The 13,896-nt window shown below is 36.2% G+C and overlaps 1 long non-coding RNA gene across 1 annotated transcript; it reads left to right on the top strand.

Moving 5' to 3' along the window:
- The first annotated feature begins 8,454 nt into the window (after nucleotides 1–8,454).
- On the top strand, nucleotides 8,455–11,139 carry LOC119193628. Its single transcript, XR_005114004.1, has 2 exons — nucleotides 8,455–8,544; nucleotides 10,960–11,139. It is a non-coding gene; the product is annotated as an uncharacterized LOC119193628 (long non-coding RNA).
- The last annotated feature ends 2,757 nt before the right edge of the window (nucleotides 11,140–13,896 follow it).

Below are 13,896 nucleotides of genomic sequence, written 5' to 3'. Positions count from 1 at the left end.
GGGGATACTAGGAATAGGAGTTGATGTCATTTTCCTGTCTAACGGCGCATGTATTATAGAAGTTTCCAGTGGTCGTTCAATTTCCATATCTTGATGACTAAAGTCATCTTCATTACATTGAGGCTCTTTCTTCTCTATTTTGCATGTAATCAGGAAACTGTTGACATCTTCTTCTGTCAGAGTCCGAGGTATATCATCACTTTTGTTAGCACCGTCAGACTTATCCTTGTCGTTGTCAAAAGCCAGATCTGACAAGTCCAAATTAAGATCTTCAAAACTCAAACATGTTTTCGCATCCTCTATGTCTAATATACTTTGCATTGGAGACTGTGGGACTGAACATGACCTTTGAATATTTTTCAACTTAGATTCGGACAGGTCTTCAAGCAAAAATCGTTTCAAGTCCTCGAGTTTGGGTAACACTTCGAGATCGGACTCATTTATGGACATGTCATGTGCATCGACATTACTATCCGGTTCTACACACTCTTCTTGCGTCTCTACTTTCGCTGCAGACTTTACAAGAAATTCATCAACATTAGGAAGGGGTTCAGGCATACTAAATTGCGCAGTCTCTTCTTCTGGTAATTTATTTTTTATAAAGAAATCATCAACATTAGGAACGCTTATAGTCTCTTTGTCTTTATCTTTAATAAAATACTCGTCAACGTCTTTGACAACGGGCTCGTCGAGTATTTCTGTTTTTAATAAATATTCGTCAGCACTACTTTCTACCGGCCTAGATAATATATCCATAACTTGCTGTCGTATATTCGACGCAGGTTGTGGTTCATAATTGACTACATTTGTATTACTCTCGGGATTTAAGTATTCACCGGGCTCATCACATTCTGACTCTTCATTATCATTGATTGCGAAGTCTATTTGTTCTTTTTCGTCATCTGACGATGCCTCCATTAAGTCTATGTCGTCTGGATTGACGGTGTACACGGTAATGACGTCATAGTCGTGCCCTTCCACTAGGGTATCTTCGACGTTAGATATCTGCATATGTTGCAGATTAAGCTCGTCGTTCTGCACGTCAATGACGTCATCATCGACTTCCACGTCAACATCATCTACGTTTACTTCTTGAACTGAAATATTATCCTCGTCATCGACATCCTCCTGAGAGCTATCATCGTCTGATGTTGTGTCGTGACTTAATTGTGTTGTGTTGATCTGAAAAATGGGCAATACTTAAATTTCGCATTTAAATTAAACCTTTTGATTGAGAGTTAAAGTTTGTCAATTAGAATTGTCAAAGGATTTTCGACTACTTGTCTTATATGAGGCATCATGCATTTAATTTCCGATAAGACCCCCATTTGTACTTCTTGTTTAGCTTAGTCCCTATTGATTATTTATTTTTCCTCTGCCTTAGATGTACAATAAAAGTTTAAAATAAATTAATAAATTTGCAAAAAATACGGTTCTACTTTGACTAGTGTTTATAAAAATCTACAAAGATTGATTACTATATCCATACACATTTCTCATAACAAAAAACAAACCACAATACCAACCGCACGCGCACACTAACCGTCTGATTCTGACACCACTCCTCCCCCTGACTATCCCCGGTTCGGTTCCTGACCCTCTGCACGGACGCCAGGGGCGGGTACTCCGGGCTGTTGTGGTTGTAGCTGCTCTCAGACGATGACAATGAGTCGCTCTTGGCGCGCATGATGTTGTGCCCGATGGTGCGGTAGCGCGCCTGGTGGTACGAGTTCAGGATGTGTGACTCCATGTCTGGAAAGAGATGTTTAATGAGAACTAATTACAAGAAATCTGAAGAATTGTTTAATTTTATCCTATCCTTTCTTTTCCTTAACAGACCCTCGCGTGATGGTTAGCAAAACCACAGCTTTGTGGTCTCATAAATCCCGACTCAAACCAAAAACACAGTAACTCGTAATTCTGCCGCACCATTAAGCTGTAGAAAAGTTTACGTGCATATACTCCTTCCTACAACTTTGGGTTATTGAAGCGGAGCGTGAATGTCCATAATTATATAAGTAATTTTAATAGTTGTTTAGAAATAATAATAATTATTCTTATGCTTTGTTTTTACGTATCATAAGTGCAACTTTGTTCGCCTACGTCATAAATATTTTATTTTATTAATCGGCATAACTGTGCCGAACATCCAGGGATCGCTTGTCAGTCGACATGTTTACTTCACTTCTACCAAGTTCAATGAGTGCACTCAATAAAAAAAAATTCACCAGATGGTATAAAGTAAGTGAACCATAGACTGATGTCTGTGATTTCATCCGTATTGTCACGAGCCAGTGCCGCTCGTTAATTAGGAAGTTATTCGTAAGTTACATATACGGGTTCACAATTCATTTTATAAGTCAAAATAACGTGTCAACTGTTCGGGGAAAACGCGTTATCTCATTTGCCACGTGGCAGCTCTCGTGGCACAATCAGCGAGTGGCTGTAGTCACGAGTTCCAACCGACCACACAAAAGAAAGGTCTACATTTCATTATAATTCCCAATAACAGACACCAAACTTATGTTGTGGAGTCAGGCCTGAGACTGTGTTTTGATCATTCGTTACGCTTGTAATCAATTTATTTGGGGTAGACGATGCATAACATTGTATTAGAGAAACTTTCATTTTGAACACTAATTAATTTATCTTTTGAATCTAGTCACTTTCTAGTTCGGATTTGACCTCATACATGATGAATACTAAATAAAATCAACTTAATAATGAACATTTATTTCACTAGTACGGCTCCACCAACAATAACAGCTCTGATGATATACTCACAGTGCATCTTAACGTCTAATGCCATTACTCAACGCATTAATGCAGACACGGCTGATGTAGCCCCATATTTAAATAAAAACTACTTTCATTTCACCTGGTATATTACACGCCTCATTTTTTGCAATAATGTGCGGATAATGAGCAGTAGACAATAAATAGAATACTACAACGAATATTTCAGAAATGCAAAACCCAATTAAACATAGTCACCTCACACCGTTGCTCACGTCATGCTATTTAGTGACGTTACTAATTTAGCCAAAGCTTAACCGTAATTCAGTTTTATGCACTGTCGGATTACCAGATTACCAAACTAAACAATTACTTGAATCATGGCATACCCGCCAAATTCTTCGTATTATCTCCTACCAAGATTTACCTAGTTTTGAGTAGATTGCGCATGCATGTCCTAGTGGGATTAACCTGTTTATATTCCCTTCAAACAGACCGGCATAATTGCGTCGACTGGTGAGAGGTAATCATCTCTTATCAGTCGACATTATATTGGCATCCCACCCCGCTTAGCATCGGATGTAGTGGGGAAATATTCCGTGCCCGTTTGAAAAAAAATCATTAACACAAAAAGTTAACTCCGCATGTGTAAGTTGTCGTAGTTAGAAATTTGTGATCGACATACACCATGCCCTAATTATGAATGGACAACAGCTCGGCATTTCATCGTTTCTGCCTACCACATCAGAGATACAGACGTGAGTTACTTTACTAAGTACGAGATGACAAGATTATTGTATCGTACCAGATAAGAGATACAAGATAGTGACGGCAGACTGTGTCAGAAGTATGTTACAAGACCAAATATTGTTTTAGTTGCAATAAAATATTCCACTGCAAATTCAGCTTATACTGTTACATGAAACTGTAGAAATGTAGGCGTTTATGCAATAGACAAATATTGATACGTTTACATTTATAAATTGCAAACAATTTGCACTAATAAATAAGTTACTTTTCCAGCTAAATAAAATCGTAGACAACGTTGATTCATAACATTTTGTTGCATTAACCAAAAATACACGTCATACAATATCTAGCACAGAAACAATTATCAAAACGTACTCAGTCATGCGATACTTGAACTATGACGTCATCGGGGAATACGATGCGGGCGTAAGAAAGAGACAGAGTGTCTACTAGAAGCCCACTCTTACTAATCATATACTTGAAATAAGATAAATTATCTCATTTTTTAACCAATTTTAATGCTATTTTCACGGGATTTCTTTCCTGTATTGCCAACGGGAAAATTGTGTTTTTTTTTATTGCTTATTATTGTTTAACTAGCTTCCGCCCGCAGCTTCGCCCGCGTGGATTTCGGGTTTCAAAAATGGAGAAGGTGCTCAATTTGTCGGGATGTTTTTTTAATTTATGGTGGTATGCAGGTGGTCCGATTGTCCGGTCAGGGTCTGATGATGGGATCCTGGTGAAATCGAAGGAACTTTTAACCATTAAGGTTGCACACGAAATGACGGAAGCTTAAAAAATGGAGTAACTTCTCCCGTTTTCCTAACATTTTCCATCACTGCTATGCTCTAAAATATATTTCATGTACAGAATTGACCTCTCTACAGATTTATTATAAGTATAGATATGCAAAAGTAGCTCAAAATTGTCCATAACGAAAACATGCATTTTAAAGTAAAACAAAAGAAATAATATCCGTCCGTCCGGTCCTCGATATCACTTTTGTTGAGTTTCAGAACGCGACATTACATTATTATATTCTGTGCTCCAACGCACACTGCTTTGATGTTAGGAACACACCTACATTGCTTAGACAACAGTGAACTTTATACAATAGCAATAAAGCTCAAATTGACTCTACGTATTAGTTAGAAAACGTTTGTATGGGAAATAGAAAAATGCTGTTTTGAGGATTTTCCCGGCAATTATTCGAATTTTTCTCACCTTTTAAACCTTTCCTAGACCTCCACGAATAATTCAAGACCAAGATAAGATAAATCCGTTCAGCCGTTCTCGAGTTTTAGCGAGACCAACGAACAGCAATTCATTTTTATATATATAGATGATACATAATGTATAAGGAAACTTTTTTTGAAATAAAACATTCTTTTTTCTCATATGAGTCAGCCTAAATGGGGAAAACCACACACAATCTTAAGACTAGATAATTTATAGTGCTTCGGCAACATATCTGTATTCCTGGGTCGAGCTGTGATATTAAGTTTTTCTGCTCAGTATCAGTCTTATATTTATGTCCTATGATAGGCTGATGATAGGCTCGCCAGTCGGCACCTATCACATCACGGCTTTAAGTAGATGACTTGGTTGCGGACCTCTATCTACCCCTTTGGGGATAAAACCGTATTGTGTTTGTTTTGTACAATATAGTTACGTTGCCTCGGTGTCGACCATATGACGAATAAACTCCAGAAATATCCTGTCTGTACATGCCACATCAAGTATGCTGTCATGAGAAAACCACAAGAATTATACGTCGCGTCGAACACAATTGCCTGTGACAGATTGTACCGGGTGTGTTTGTGCTGCGAAAACTCTTTGAGGCAGATGAGAACCAGTAAGTTATAAATTAGTACTAAGAAGGCTCAATATCTGTCTAAATCAGGGCATGTGAGCAAACAGGGAGACACTTTCAGGAAACACATATTACAGAAAGAAACAAAAGAAATAATAGTTAAGTTGGAAATAAGTTTAGCTGCGATATCATTGTCATTCGGATACTTTCTAAGAGGTAAAGGTTTGTTCATATGATGACTTTTAACTGAGCTAAAGACGCGTTTATTGATACGCGCGCTCTGCACCTAAGTTACACAATTGTCAGTTACTGATTGCATTACTTTTACTGCGCGCTTTAGGGCGCTATCCTATTAGCCGCGCGGCTGCAGCGTGGCATTAGCGCTGTACTCGCGCGGCAATGTATATCCATAAATTGACACAACACAAACATTAGCACAAATAAAAGACGTCAGAGCTCCTTTAATTTGCCGCTAAGTGTATCGCGACAAGATAGATCCATATAAAAGACACACGCGGCAAAACGCAGAAGGCGCTTTTAGTTGCGCTAAAAAAAAATCGACAACTCATTTAACTAAAGAGTTCTAAGATTATGTGTATAGAGCGGCCATTAGAAAAATTGTCATACAAAAATTTTGCGCGCGTGCGATGGTTCCTTAATGTACCGTAAAATAGTAAAACACCAATTATACATCATATTTTGCCATATCGTAATTTGCACGTTTTTGATGCGTATATTAGCATATTTACATTAAATGTGTTATTTTTTGTATTAATATCTAAGGACGCTATGACATCTTGTGACGCGGACATATCAAATTAGACAACGATTTATAACTTTTGGAGCTCAAATGCCCTGATGTCCAACCTATAACCAACTATACTGTTTAATGTCTTTATTTAACACGCGTGCATGAGCTCTTAGATACAGCGATGCAGCGATGCGACGTTCACAACGTTTTATATTGAATCAGGTGTAAACTTTGCCTATTCTTGGATCGCGTCTCACATATTGGGTCGCAGATCAATATAAGCTGGTGTACAGAGACTAAGCAGGACACAGTTGGTTTTATCCGTATTTATGAGCGCGAGTTTTAAAAGATATTTGGCTTTTTATACGCTCACGGAGAATTGATCCCCTGCACCTTAGGTAAATGGAGTCCAATAGAATGTCGACTGACGAGAGATGATTACCCCTTGATAGTCGGTACAATTATGCCGGCCTGTTGGAGCCGGATATACACGCGCGGATCCCGAAACGCGACACACTTACGTGGGCTATTATGGCGGGTTTTAACACTTTGTGTATGGTGGTCGCTATCCTCCAATCTTTTGATATTTGTTAGAAGTACTAATTGTAAATAACGACAAAGAGGCAATAATATCCTTGTGACGTCATGGTCAATTACAGTACGCACGAAAGAAAGAGACAAAACTATTACACCAGTACGCGCCAATTATTGCACATTGCAAAATTTAAAATATGAATTGCTGCCCAAAGTAATCGATTTTGTTGCTACTTTCACGAAAGAGCTGTTTTTTATTATTTGCCATTACGTTTAGAATAAAAGCTAAAGTCGAACATAGTAAAATACCCTATAGCAATGAACCAAAGTCCTTCAAACCGAGATAGCGAACACTGAAAGTAAATACAATGCGGTGGATCGAGGTGCTAACACAGATCTCGCGAATAGTTTTGGAAGACGTCTTAATGATACTTCTTTTTATAGGTATAATAGAATTTCAATATAGTAGGGTGTGGAACGGACTGCCGAGATGCAGGTTCAATACCAAAGGGCACACACACCTGTATGTGTGCCCTGTGTATTCTTTGTGAATTATCGCTTGCTTTAACGGTGAAGAAAAACATCGTGAGGAAACCTGCATACCTGAGAAGTTCTCTATAGAAAATTTAAAAGTTTCTGTAATAATATAATATAAAAATAATATCAGCCCTGTATTATATACTTGCCCACTGCTGAGCACGGGCCTCCTCTACTACTGAGAGGGATTAGACCTTAGTCCACCACGCTGGCCTAGTGCGGATTGGTAGACTTCACACACCTTCGAAATTCGTATAGAGAACTTCTCAGATGTGCAGGTGTCCTCACGATGTTTTCCTTCATCGTTACAATTCTCACTAGGCAGTATGATAGACTAAGGCCTAATCCCTCTCAGTACTAGACCCGTGCCCAGCAGTGGAACGGTATATAATATAGGGCTGATATTATTTAATAGAATTGTTAAGCTGTTTGTGTCATCGACATAAATACATATTATCTTTACAACTCGACTACAATGCAGTAATCTAGCGCCTTAGCAATTGATTACTAGAAGATAATAGAAAATGAAGTAGAAGTACGTCGCGCCGGGACAGAATATGCACCTAATATTACTTTTTGTGCGCAACTCACAACGCGTATGCCTTTCCGGAAATTATAGCCCGACTAACAATGCAATAAACACTTTTGCAATCGATTATACTTTTAAAATTACTTCATTTAAGCCAAATTTACAAACGTAATATATAAAAGTAAACCAAAGTGAGTGTTTTTCGTTATTTCTAATAACATTTTGTAAACACGAAAAACGTAGCGCAACCGCGACTTCGTTGCGACAGACTATTATAATGCATTTTATGTAAGTAATAAAACTGTATTCAGTCAAATGTGGTCTTAAATAGATCTAGTTTTATTTCCTCAAGGAAAACTTAGTCTCCGGACACCTTATACTCACAAGTAGTGATATGCCAACTCGGGATAAACACAACTATGACAATGCCTATGTACAGTCAGTCATAAAAGTAGCTGAAAATTCAATATTTCAAATCACCTTTAACCTTCCGTATCCGTATCATCAAACATATTTTTTTTTTACTAAAAATAAACTTTAAAAGGGTAAACTTTATTTACAATAAAGAAACATGAATATTTCGATTAAAGGTAATGTGTAGAACCGGTTTTAAATGTTTGAAGTTGTTCAATTACTGTTGGGGCTGTCTATACCTATGTATATTCTATGCTTGTTTTAAAGAGTAAGTATTGATACGCGCTATGTTTGTATTAATACGCGCTATTAGCCATTGCGTGTGTGGTTTAACCGTCATTCAGAGGTCCATTAGAGACTTTTACAAATTCTGAACCACAGCCAAGCACACGCGAAGGTCTATCAGAATACACCTAGACCTAGGCTAAAGGCAACCAAAATCGATAAATACCTAAAGATAAACACCGCTAAGGTTAAAAAGTAAGTCTTAAGTCTCATTTTCGTCAATCATGTCAGATAAATACTGTATTGTGTGTAGTCTTGTGTGTTTTCTTGATTTCTCTTATGATAATATTATAAAGGCTATGGTTATGGCAATGAACTAACATGAAGTTTCGCTTAACAAATTTGTAATAATACCCTTGATAACTTTTGCAAATGTTTTTGTTCAGTAATATCACTAAGAGTTTCTGAAATTGTATTTGTGGGGCATTCCATGGTGACTGATGGGACATTTGACTTGAGAATTTTTGCCTTCAGTAATTTATATGTTAAATAAAATGGTCACAATCTATAAATCATAGAAATATGTCCTTCAAATATCTATGACTGGTGGAATACAAAAAAATCTTCTACCTCTGTAAGTACTTACTGTAGTTATTGCCAAACAATTTTATCTTACATCAGTTTTTTTATGATAAAATGAGTATATGAGCTTTTGTCATAATAAGAAATATTGCTGCTAGCCATTGTAGAATAAAATAAAATAATCTGCAAATTTGTGGCTATTAGGACAAGGTAAAATATGTGGGAATTATTCAATTTCTGCTTCCTGTGGCTTACATACACATCAGAATATTTTATTTTTCCATTGTGTGTTAAAAATCTTTTTTAAACTGAGAAGATGTAGTTTCAAGTATAATGCATGAAGTAGTCTCCATGAGATTTAAAATAAAGTCATCTTACAGTATATTTTATCCTTCCTAAGGATTAAGAGGTGTAAAATTGATCCATTTTGGTTTAGTACATTAAACAGAGTCATAGTTACCAGCGTTTAATAAAATCCTGTTTAAATTAACTATGACTGAGTCACATCAGTTTTTTGAGTGTTGTGGCACATATTTCAAACTGATCTCAAATGAAAAAAAATCTTTTTATTAAAGAAAAATTATGCAAGTATTATATTTGTTTATTTTTATTTCTAAAAAATATTAAAATGAATATAGCTAAATTTGAGATTATAAGTATAACGACAATAATACTAAAAGTAAAAAAAATAAAATATGGATGTTTAGCTTTAAGTAATTACTTAACTCAAGCTCTTTTATGGAAGTTTAATAATTTTACGATTTCCCTCATTTATATGGAATACCCCATATTTAAACAACATGGATTACTAATTTAGTAATTATATATTCAATATAATCAGTAGGCTTGTTACTAATTTGTGTGAATGATTTACAAGTAGCAGCGCTAAAATTATGTTTGTTGTGGTTCATTATAGATTAGAGTGCTTATAGACATTTTGAGGAAGGTGTTTGAGGCAATGTAAAACATCATTAAAAACCTTTTCTACTTATACCTGAATATGATAATGCACACCTGGCTGAAGGGCAGTAGGTCTTACTGGCCCTTAATCTTTAAAAAAAGTAAACAATAATATTGTGTATTATTACACCATTTGATAGTGTCACTCTAATTTAATTCTTATGAATCAAATTCTTGAAAATTATGATATCTGGAAAATATTAAAAGGATAATTTTCTTCCATTTTTTTAAATATATTTGTTAATACCAGGCAAAAGGTATGATCCTGTTAAATGTTTAGGTGTTTTTCTTCTTCAACTCTAACACAAATTTCTAAGATAAAAGAATTTCTAAATGCCTTAAATATGTTTTTGCAAAAAACGTAAAAAATAGTAACTTTCAATATGTCAGCTAGGTCTACACTAACGTATCGTTACGGCTAATAGTTGCCGATAATAGCACCTACCCGAATGTGGATGGTTCTGCGATGAAACGTTTTCGAAAGATCTCGATGTATCCAGAATGTCGTGGTAAGTTAATAACGAATCTCAATTCTACTATAAAATTCCCGACCATTTCGGGTCTTTAAGGAATGTTCCTCGGACATCGATGGAACAGGCAGCCCGGTATAAAAGGCAACATGCCGCCGTTACGAGTCCGTCTTGTTGGCGACGCGATCAAGAGCGAAGCGAATTTGGAGCGATAACGAAGCGAACACTGTAAATGTGTGTGACTGCGTAATGCAATGGTTGTAATTAAGTGTTTTTCAGTGTTTAGTGTTCGGTATTTAATTTACGTGTTGCAGTGCTTTTTATGTTTTAGTGCTAATATAAGCTAATTGGTGTTTTAAATTTGAATCGGTATTGTTATTTGTTTATCTCGAAACCTAACACGACAGTATTCACATATTAGAAAAAATATTTTAATAATGTTTTACATCGTCTAGAACACCTTCACCTACATTTCTATCAGCTTTTCACTATTAAGTATCTTACTTAAACCCCTTCAACATAGTACTTATTACAGTTGCCTTGCGTTATTCCTAGTTACTAAACCCATGATTAAAGTAATCCAATTTGTTGGGAAGTATAACACTTAAGACATTATAAATTTCAAAATGTTATTATCTTATAAGGAGACATATTTCAGTAGTCCGTTTTTGCCTGAAGACAATACAAGTTCAGACAGTTGTATGTCAAAAACTACAACAGTTTCAACTAGTACATCCACCAGCAGCGGTTCTCCAGAGATGGTTCCTAGATATGGACGTAAAAATGTCGTAGATAAAAAAGTTAAACTTGGAACTAATCTATGGAATAAAGAAAAGGGACAGTTCAAAAGAAAAGGTAGGTCAAAATATTGATGTTATAAAATTGATTACAAATAAGAGAATGTTTATTTAATCTGTGTGCCTGTTATTTTCTAAAATCGGATGAATCGTTTTAGCATTTTTTTTCCATAAAAACAGCTAATATTTACTATATTAACTACTCATGAAACTTATCACTTACTCCAATATAAACTTATAATTCCTGTATAGATACAGACTAAGTTTTGTTTAAACATTTCATGCACTTTGTAGGATATTGACGAGTTTCTGTCTTCAATATGACATCAAGTTTTGGCTCTGGGGCTATTTATGTGGTACAAGCTCAAGTTTGAATGACCGTGAAATAAGTATGCATTGTGGTTTGGCGACGATTATTTCATTTGGGGCTTATGACAAAAAGTTAATAAATTGAAGCTTTCAAACAAATCTCTGAAACATGTTCTTCCTGTTTAAATAACCACAAAGTAACACTACCTATAGACTCGTTTGCGATGATGATCGAGACGCGATACTAAAGACTATCAGGAAGTTCAATATGACCTTATGTATGCCAATAACATTGAACTAAGATATAATGAAAAGTAACATCTAGTCCTAGGGCACCAAGTGAATATGTCAAATGGAATGCCTGGAAACGCCTGCCTAAAACTAAATACGGCGAAGGCCGACTACATGGCATCTGGAGACAATAATTAATGGGGACTTAGTTAGGGCAGGCCCTCAAGATATTATGCCGTCGTTGTGGATAAGAGACGAAAGTTTGTTGATTTAAAGTGAGCGGCTTCTAAGATACCGATGAGAGCTTTAAGTTTCTTTACAAAAGCATATAGCCTAGCTTCTACGTGAGAGTGAGATGTTACCTGTCAGGCAATATAAGTAAATCGATGTAGAAATTATTATAATAGTCTGGATGCATGTGACGCCTTTTGGCGGGTTTATATAAGTGATAAACCCGTCTAACAATACATGCATAAGTGTTGTTGTAGGTACCAAAATTAATAATTACCATTTAATGCGCACGATTTACGATTTCAAAATATATTCATACAGCGTGCAATTGTCAGAAGAGAAATTAGTATCAGATTAGGTAGATATGTTGCGGAAATATGTAGCTGCTGGCTGCTCCTCTAACGTGGCTCCATACGTATAATTTTAATACGCTTTATAATTCGAAACGTAATCGTCTTACGTTCCTCACTTTCCTATTTTCAGAAAGATGATACAGAGGCCGCTGCTAAAGAAAAGGAAGATAAAGGCAAAGGAAAAAGAAAAATTTCCCTGATAGAAATGTAGACTCTATCAGTGTAGACTCTATGGAGGAACTGTGCTTTTTTAAACCCATTAAAAGAACAACTGTTACCAAGTAAGTCAGCTATGCTTAGTGTTTAAGTAGTAGGGCATTGGATAGGAGTCAGGATTGCGGATAGGTTTGTAGACTACAATAATTATAATTAAAGTAAATTGAGTTAGGCGACCGCTGTGTGTCGATAAAATAGATAGACTTCCATTAAGATTTCCGATTGATCTTTCATGTACTAATGTGAAACACACCTTTACAATGAGATAAATGACTGTGGAAAGATCTCCTTTTTACAAAGAATGATTAGGCATCTTAATATACATTGTTAAGATTACAATTTTACATCCATTCACATGACAAAAATATTCGTGGATGTCTCAAAAAATACATTTTGATCTTGCGGCAAAACATAACATCACGCATTTATCCCCGAAGGTATGCAGAGGCGCAACTAGGGCACCCACTTTTCGCCAAGTATGTTCCGTCCCATGATGTGATAGGGGCGAGCCTATCGCCATATCGGGCACAAATTCCAGACTCCGGGCTGATACTGAGCAGAAAAACCCAAATATCACTTTGCCCGACCCGGATTCGAACCCAGGACCTCAGAGCGCTATTGTACCGGACATGCAATACAACTGACTGCCTCGGTGCCGTAGTTGTATTGCAAAAACAAAGAGTTGTAATAATATCATATTTTCGCTAGTTCTATCATATTTTCATTATTGCAAACTTGGGGCCGGTCTATTGGAAAAGGGCTAACAAAGAGACAAAGCTTCCTCGCACATCTTTGGTTGAGACGCAGGCTTAGTCTAGAACCATTATCTATGTAACTACATTAATTTTAACTTAATATTTTGAAATACATGATATTATATGCGGCTTATTCTACGTATAATTTTTCAGAGTAAGCGCTGGCAAGGGTTTTCCTTTGCGCATACCATCCGTTCACGCCGATAAGAAACCTTCACTTTCCCCTGAGCCGCCGCCAACACGTGACCAGTATTTGGAAGCCCTTTGCAATCTTCGGAGTCTATCACTTTCGAATAATTTGCCATCAGCATTCGTTCTTACATTAGATATACTGAAAAATGAAACGGTAATTACAATAGAATACGGTATTTAAATTTAACGAAGTTATTAGTTACCGAAAAATGTAATAGCATAATTGATAAAATCTTAATTTTACAGGAGGATCTTGATAAATATGAAGCCAACCCCTAAATCTAAAGCTAAAAAAGAATCTAACAAAAGTAAAGTAACGAAACAAGTGTAGACGGTAATACAAAATTAAATAATGAAACTAATTTGAGACGCACCAGATCAGTGAGCAGCATAACTAAAGACGAGAATGAAACGACTCCCAAGAAATCAAAAGTGAAACAAAGGAAAGTATCATCAGAAAGAAAACCGCGCTTGAAGAGTAATACGAAAAAAGTAAATCCTAGCAATGAAC

This window comes from Manduca sexta, unplaced genomic scaffold, assembly GCF_014839805.1.
Source record: "Manduca sexta isolate Smith_Timp_Sample1 unplaced genomic scaffold, JHU_Msex_v1.0 HiC_scaffold_807, whole genome shotgun sequence".
Taxonomy (NCBI): Eukaryota; Metazoa; Arthropoda; class Insecta; order Lepidoptera; family Sphingidae; genus Manduca; species Manduca sexta.
The sequence above is the reverse complement of the archived record's forward strand: the minus strand, read 5'-3'. Positions and strand labels throughout refer to the sequence as shown.